Source organism: Culex quinquefasciatus, chromosome 2, assembly GCF_015732765.1.
Source record: "Culex quinquefasciatus strain JHB chromosome 2, VPISU_Cqui_1.0_pri_paternal, whole genome shotgun sequence".
NCBI lineage: Eukaryota > Metazoa > Arthropoda > Insecta > Diptera > Culicidae > Culex > Culex quinquefasciatus.
Window position 1 is genome coordinate 124,461,440 of NC_051862.1, and position 8,790 is coordinate 124,470,229.

The 8,790-nt window shown below is 37.2% G+C and overlaps 1 protein-coding gene across 3 annotated transcripts in view; it reads right to left on the reverse strand.

Moving 5' to 3' along the window:
- The window catches only part of LOC6049443 (dual 3',5'-cyclic-AMP and -GMP phosphodiesterase 11), a 157,172-nt gene extending 150,614 nt beyond the window's left edge, over positions 1 to 6,558 (reverse strand). Inside the window, exons 1-2 of one of the 3 annotated variants that reach the window (XM_038258447.1) lie at positions 6,432 to 6,558; positions 255 to 1,028 (exon numbers count right to left, since the gene is read on the reverse strand). The gene's annotated coding sequence lies outside the window, so the exon portion shown is untranslated. The remainder of the gene's footprint in view (positions 1 to 254; positions 1,029 to 6,431) is intronic. The other 2 variants (XM_038258449.1, XM_038258448.1) reach the window with 2 other exon arrangements.
- Between the last annotated feature and the right edge of the window lie 2,232 nt (positions 6,559 to 8,790).

An 8,790-nucleotide genomic window follows, 5' to 3' on the forward strand; every position in this document is an offset into this window, starting at 1 on the left:
TTGCGGACTCGTCGGCGTCATCCCCGTCCCAGATCTTCGATCCTACCGTCAACTTTTTCAGGACTCGTCTAGTTGCTCCTGACCACCACCAACCACCACCAACGGGCGTAGTCCCATAATTTATGGTTTAATTTATTCCGAAAGCCGAAACCGCCAGAAGCAAATTCGGTTTCACTCCCAGTCTCGGCCTGCGTTGGGGGTTGGTTGGTTGGTTGGGCTTCGGTCAAGACAAATCGATCGCCGACGCCACAAACCATTAATTTATCTATCTGCACCTCCTCTGCGTTTGGGTGGGTGAGGGGGGTGGTCACCATCAACACCCCCACACAACGTGGACACTATCGCTGCGACGAGGACACTCCAGGACACACTTTCATTTCCATACAAGAAAAGAAGAGACACCCAGACGAAGTGGGGTTATCTCTGGGGCTATCCGTCATGGACTTCTTCCCGGTTTTTTTATCTTTCACTGTTTTCCCTCCTTCAGAGGCAGAGTTTTATCCACACTAACACTTTCCCCTCACTAACACTCCTTTCTTCTTCTTCTTCGTTTTGCTTATATTGCGCGAAGTCACGTCTGATAAGCCCGAGGCAGCTTTCAGGTCGGAATCGATGTATTCAGCCGGCGGCGTCGTCTGTGTCGACGTTACACACTTACACGAAACTACACCAGACGACAAAAACAGGCCACGTGCACACGTGGCTTCACACAGTTGTAGTGGGCGCGACGATCTGGTTATTATTTATTTTCTTCGATTCGTTTTACTCTTTTTCCTTGCTGCAGGCGACAACGGAATTACTTTTCTTCTCTTGTTTTGGCACTTTTTTGTTGCTATGACTTGTTCACTGTCACCACTTTGCAAAAAACTACTTCTTTCGTTATGTTATTTCTTCACTTTCTTCGTCACTTTGCTAAATTTGACTGCAATTATCTTTTTTCCCTTCTCACTATCACTTAATCAAATTGCGTTCACAATTAGACAAGACAAAAAAAAACGTTTTGACGTTTAATGTTTTCACGAGCTGTGCTGGAACGAAATGGGAAGTAATGAATCAAGAATCGCGCTTGGTGCTCTTTCGCTTCTGCACTTTCATTAATTTTCTGCTAGACTTCCATCGTGGGAGGTTCAAGGGGTGGTCTGACAGCGGAACGAATGTAAATCATTAGTGGTATCGAGCTGAGCGCAGCAAGAAATTTGCCATTTTTTGGACAAAGGAACGTGGTTTACGGAGGACCAGGCGACTAATTTATGTAATGTAGTAAAATTGCATGCAAAAGTACCATTGTGTGAAAAGTCTTTGGATTTTACACTCTGAATTTATTGCACATTTTTTAAAGGGATAAAATGGATAAAAAATTAACATTGTTATGCGTGTGTCTGTTGTGAAATTGACTCAGAAACACGAATTTGATAAAATTATCAACGACCAGTTCTCTCAGATTTGGGTCATTCGATTTATTTTTGTATTTTTTAATCCGACTGAAACTTTTTTGATGCCTTTGGTATGCCCAAAGAAGCCATTTTGCATCATAAGTTTGTCCATTTAATTTTCCTTACAAATTTGGCAGCTGTCCATACAAAAATGATGTATGAAAATTCAAAAATCTGTATCTTTTGAAGGAATTTTTTGATCGATTTGGTGTCTTCAGCAAAGTTGTAGGTATAGATAAGGACTACACTGAAAAAAATTATACACGGTAAAAAAAATGGTGATTTTTTATTTAACTTTTTGTCTCTAAAACTTGATTTGCAAAAAAAAACACTATTTTTAATTTTTTTCATATGTTTAGCGGACATAAAATGCCAACTTTTCAGAAACTTCCAGGTTGTACAAAAAATCTTTGACCGAGTTATGCATTTTTAATCAAAACAGATTTTTTCAAAAAATCCAAATATCGGTCGCAAAAAATTTTCAGCTGCATTTTTCAATGTAAAATCAAATTTGCAATCAAAAAGAACATTAGTGAAATTTTGATAAAGTGCACCGTTATCAAGTTAAAGCCATTTTTAGGTAACTTTAAAAAAAATTAAATTAGTGCACATTAGGGTGCCCAGAAAAAATGACCTCCTGCTCCACAAGCAGAAAACGGTTTTTTTGGGTTATTTAAAGCATCTGTGTAAATTTTGAGCAAAATTGGTTGAGATTAACCCATTGATACCCGAGCCTAAAGTTGGTAAAAAAATGTAATTCATACAAAAATGACTTGTTTAAATCACTAATAACTTTTCAGGATCGAGTTTTAGAGCTTTGGTATGTTCTACAAAGTTGTAGAGCATTAAATTTTCAATAAGGATCACACTTTTAGAAATATTTCGATGGAAGTAGCGCACCGTGCCGACCAAACCGTAAGAAATTTGGGTTTTCCATACATTTTTTCGATTTTTCCGATAAAAACTTCAACTCCGAGTATCAATGACTAAATGATGACCGATTTTGCTCATATTTGGCCCAGAGTCCTAAAATAGGTCAAGGAACGATATTCTGCTTGTGGAGCGAGGTTTTGAAAAAAAGTCCCATATTCTGGGCACCCTAGTGCACATGTTTGCCCACTTTTGAAAAACATATTTTTGAAAAGCTGCGAAAATTCTTATTATAATTTGCTTTTTTGAACTTTGTTGATACGACCCACAGTTGCTGAGATATTGGCATGCAAAGGATTAAAAACAGGAAAATTGATGTTTTCTGAGTCTCACCCAAACAACCCACCATTTTCTAATGTCAATATCTCAGTAACTAATGGTCCGATTTACATGTTAAAATATGCAACATTCGTGAAATTCCGATCTTTTCGAAAAAGATATTTTCTAAATTTTTAAACAAAGACTAAAATTTTAAAAGGACGTAATACAGAATGTTTGGCCCTTTTGATATGTTAGTCTTGATTTAATTTTTTTTTAAATATTGTTTTCGAAAAGATCGGAAAATTTCACAAATGTTTCATATTTTAACATTGAAAAACGGACCATTAGTTGCTGAGATATCGACATTAGAAAATGGTGGTTTGTTTGGGTGAGACTTAGAAAACATCAATTTTCCTGTTTTTAAACAATTGCATGGCAATATCTCAGCAACTTAGGGTCGTATCAATATAGTTCGAAAAAGCAAAATATTGAGAATTTTCTCAGCTTTATTTTTTTTTGTCAAAGGTGGGCACACATGAGCACTAATTTAAAAAAATGAAAATCTGCGGCTATTTTCAAATAAGTTACCTACAAATGGCTTTAACTTGAAAACGGTGCACTTTATCAAAATTTCACTAAAGTACTTTTTGATTGCAAATTTGATTTTACATCGAAAAATGAAGCTGAACATTTTTTGCGACCGATATTTGGATTTTATGAAAAAAATGTGTATTGATTAAAAGAATCATAACTCGGTAAAAGATTTTTTTGCATAACCTGGAGATTTCTGATAAGTTGGCATTTGATGTATCCTAAAAAATATCAAAAAATAAAAAATAAATAAAAATAGTGTATTTTGCAAATCAAGTTTATGTGACAAAAGTTTAATAACATTTTTTTTACCGTGTATCATTTTTTTTCAGTGTGGTTCTTATCCATACCTACAACTTTGCCGAATTTGTAAGGAAACTTATATGGACAAACTAATGATGTAAAATGGCTGCTTTGGGCATACCGAAGGCACCAAAAAAGTTTCAGCCGGATTAAAAAATACAAAAATTAAAATTCTAAAAAAAGACCGATTTCGTAGAGAATTGCTACACTATAAAATGGGATCTAAGGGGTCCCCCGAGCAAAAGTTTTCACCCAAAAAATTCACTAAAGAATATATGTTAAACCGCGATTCCACTCCAGGTCGAGTCGAGTTGATATCTGGATAAAACACTTTTTTATTGGAGTTTAGAAATTGTGCTATTCTTCACAAAAATGCCAATAACTCCCTTCTGATGTAAGCAATTATGATGCTTCATCCTTTCTATCGGTCTTTTTGCGACAAGACTCCGCCTCCTGGGGGTCCTAAGTGTCAAGGTATGGCACCGAATACCTATATCTAAACTTAGAATTTTTTAAGTCCGCCTCGGGATTTGAACAGGCGACCTCTGGATTGTGAGTCCAGTGCGCGGTCCGATTGATCCACCCAGGCAGACAGCCCTTTGATGTGCATTTTGAAATTTAAATTTTGCCTTAGTTACAGAATTTTTAAGATTGTTGACGCCCCACTTCCAGTTGCTCATATTTGGAAAGATACTTGTTTTATATGTCCAAACAACCCCTGAAAATTCTGGCAGACTTGTGAGGTCCTGTTCGTGGACTCGCTCTCAAATAATTTTAACAAAATAAATATTTATCGTACCTGACAATTTTTTTTGCTATATATTTTTCAAATTATTTGTGAGATTGATATTGGAATTACCTTCAAGGAAAAAGCTTGTCCATTGAAATCTGATAAGCGCGAAGAAAATCTTCTGTCTCCATTTAACACTATCTCATAAGTTCACACAAAAGTTTGCTAATGAAGGTGGCTCACACTGACAGTGGCTTACTTCCTCTCAAAAAGGGTCATACGACAAGATAGCTCAATCACGTGAAATTGATTTTTTTTAATTCAGCAGTCAATTTTGAAAAACGTTTTTTGTGAGAAGCATTATTGCTACAATTTTCTCATTTTATATTTTCAGTTGTACACATTTACCCAACTAAACCAAATGTCTGTTTTTTTGTTTTTTAAAGATGATAATTATAATCATGAAAATAATCAACAACTGTTTTTTTTTTTCAAATGCTAAACAAATATCTTTTATGAAATTTAACAATGTTGTGAAATGTTATCAAATTTAACTTAATTCAGACAGACTCGTTATTGAGATAGAGTCAGAATATTTGAGAGAATCAGGTTTGAATCTGCTAGACTGACTGGTCGACCCTTGAAACAACATAAATAGAAACAGAGATATTGCCTATCGATGCAAATTTCAGCATAGCAAAAACATTCAAAACGTAAAAATTCAAATGATCTCCAAAAGCAAAACCGGCACACTGCTTCAATTTCGCTAAGGTGGTGTCAAACAGTATCACAAGCATTCTCCATAGTGCCTGAAATATCACTTGGCTAAAAATACCTTCCAAAACAAACTGTACCATTTCAGCGGACACTTTTTCACTAACCCGTCCGTGACGTTTGGTTTGGCTTCCCACTTTGAACACCGGTGTCAACGAGGACTGTGCCATCCTAAGCACATGGGCAAACAGATTTGGCAGATGCCTACACTCGATTAAAAGCCTCACTTAGTTCGTCTACTTGAATATTGTCTTTCTTGCTGTTGATATAACTCCAAGAAAAGGTCTCTTCAACACAGATTTCGAATTGTTTTCCACTGCTTCGAAGTTTTGAACTTTGGTATTTTTGAACGTTAATTATAGAATTTCTAGATTGATTCGCAAAAATGATAATAATTAGACCATTGTGGCTTGTAGAGTCTACAAGATTAAAGTCAAAATACTAACATTTGCATCTCTCGATTTTTCACTACTGCAGATCTGAAAAATATCAGTTACGACAAGATCCACACGGAGAAAAATGTGTTCCCAAATCGTGAACAAGCGTTCATGAAAATGGGAACCTCGAACAAAGTGTTCAAATTCCATGGAACGTTTTTGAAAAACTTAACATGACATTTGGACACTTTGTTCGTGGTTCCCAAATTCATGAAGGCTTGTACACGATTTTCGGAGCTTATTTTTCTCCGTGCAACAAGATGTGTACTGTTATGTTAAAGGTGGTCTACCGATCAATCTCCTAAATATTTTGGATCACAGTTTCTGGAACATTTCTATCATAAAAGTGTAATGAAATATATCTCTTTTCCTCAATGAGAAAGACATAGATATCACAATCCAGACGCGTGATATTTTGTCATGATCCTTTGTAGAAAATCTTTGATCGAGACTGAGTAGTTTTGCGTCAGAAATCTTCCTGAACAATCGCCTCTGAGCCTGAGGTTATTGCCTCGGTCGCCGCGCGTGAAAAATCGTCACAAATCACAATCGCTCACACTCTTTATTCTGGGACGAGAAGACACATTTCACGAAGGGAATGCACTTTAATTTAGTCTTTCTTTTGCTTATTTTTGCTGGCACTCGCGGTTTTTTTTCACTCTTCACGATTCCGTTCCGCCATCAGACCTTTAGTGATTCTTGACTCAGTTTGCCGAGCACGCAGAGGCACTACCAACACACCACTCTCGAGTGAATATTGTATTGTATTTTTATTTGATATTGTCCTATATACGTGTAGATGCTTCTCGTGCTCAAACAATTCCGCTCAATTTACACGCCGGATCGCTGTCGCGAAGACTTCGTCGTGCGAAGCCAGCTGTTCAACGAAATCTTCCGCGAAAGAATGCGCTTGAGACGAACTGATGATCATCGCTGTTCCAGTCAGAACCCGATCAACCCGTGCAATCGAACCTCTAAAAAAACAATAAAAATTGTTCTGCAAATCACAAACAAAGCCCCAGGGAGCGCGCAAACTTCGCGAAATAACTTCTCGGCGACCGAAAGGAGACCCCGACCACACTCGTGGACCGACCGCAGCAGACTGACACGATGGACGGAACGAAGCCGGCGACAATGGCTCACAAGTCAGAAGAAGACACTGCTGCAAATTGGACGCAGGAAAACACGACAACTAACAGAAAAGGCAAGCCGCGGCTTATCTTGGCTGCGGTTGCGAATTTCGAGAGAGAGAGTGAGCGTAAAAAGTTCACGCGAGTTCAGTTTTGAGAGTAAATTGCCCGATTGGCTCTCTGTTTATAGTCGGTTGACGCGGACCAAAACAGATGATTTCGGTGTTTGGTCTGGCGGAAAGCATGTGTACGGGTTCACTTTCCAATTTGTTCCTTGGAGAGACAGGAACGCGAGAGGAGAGTATGCGAAGTTGATTGAGCAATAATTTTGGGTTCATTTTGGTAGCAGGTTCACTTGCGAAGAACTTGCTGTATTTCCTCGACTAATGAAAACGAAGACCGATGTCCTGCTGTTTATTTCTCCGATTGCTTGAATGTGCATTGGAATTTTGGTGGAGGTCCGCTATGCCGCAGCAGGTGACAGACCACGCGACTCCATTGAACCGGTTAGAACTCGAACAAGATAGGATTTCTTTTTTTTTTCAAATTGTTGTAATGAACCACAAAGCAAAATGTCAGCTTAATCCGAATTAAATTCATAAATAGATTAGGATTGGGTTGTAGAAGGTGGGACTCAACAAACTCTATAAGATACTCTAAACCGATTTTAAAGATTCTGTTTCCGTGCTTTTCATATTTTTATTTACAAAAGTTAATGTATCATTTAACTGGTGTAAACGAATTAGTCAAGGAATTGGAATTAGTTGTAACTTGGAGCGTTTGGTTCACGAAAGTTTGACTTTATCATTCAAAGTTTTAAAGATTCTTTCGACAATTTCACACTAAGAATAGTTTGAATTAGTTTTTAAGTTACAATTATTAATTGCTATTGAAACATAATTCACAACTATCTTCTGTTCTGTGTTTTGTTGGCAATTTCAGTACACCCAAACGGCGGTCGCATGATAGTGATGCATGGCTGCATGAAAGTATATCAGATTCTGATTGAAATCTGTCATCATGCATTTTTTGCAATGTAGGGGTATGACATTTTTGCCCATTATCGACAATAATAATTATTATCGACATTACCGACTGCTGTTTGCTGGTATTGCGACAAAAAATCCTAATCGAACGAGGATTGAACCATTAACTTCTTGGTTGAATTGTGAGTGAAAGAGCACCAACATATTCTTCTCTCTGAAGTGTTGCTCGGGGACGCGCCAGCATTATATGTGTTGGTGAGAACTGAAGATCGCTGACATGTTTACACACGGGCAAAAATAGTCTACGGACTTGCTGCAAAAAATGTTTAAAAATGTAACATTTTCTGCAGCAAGTCAACTGTTGCAGATTTTGTTATATATTTTTCCTGTATACACCCATGATACTAAGGTCATGCATGAAATCTTCGAGAATGAAGTCATATAATATCACTCATGTGGTTATATTTCGAGATAGGTTTACCAGATCTACAAACTGTATGACTTATTAGAAAGTTATTACAATTTATGTACTTATAAAAGATGGGTTCGGCATGAGAAAAATATACATTTTTGCAATTCCGTCGTGAAACTACTTACTTTTCCTGTCATTCTTGAACGACGAAATAGCCTACTTTTCTGTACCAAAAATAACAGAATCGAATAGCAACACTTTTCAAAATAAATGCTGAAAAGTTCTACTTTTCAGCACTGAAATGGGTGCTGAAAAGTTGAACTTTTCAGCACTTGTTTCGAAAAGTAACACTTTTCAACATTTTTTTGATTTAAACGATTTATTGACAAAATACATGAAAATTCGACTTAAAATTTCACTCAATGGGTGTTTTTCGAAATTGCAAAAAATGTTGTATGGAACTCGTTGCAAAACTTGATTTTTTCAGCACTCGTCGTATTTATCCAACTCGGTGAACCTCGTTGGATAAATGTATGACTCGTGCTGAAAAAATCCTCTTTTTGCAACTTGTTGCATAAACTACTATTTCACTCATAAATGTTCATGTTCATGACTTATGATACACCTAAACGGCAGTTGCATGATTGTGAGATATGCCGGCATGAAAGTAATACCACACCCAATCGGCGGTCGCATGATTCTGATGCATGGCAGCATGAAAGTATATCAGAATCTGCATGAAAACTGTCCTCATGCATTTTTTGCGATATAGGGGTATGACATTTTTGCCCGTTACCGACAAT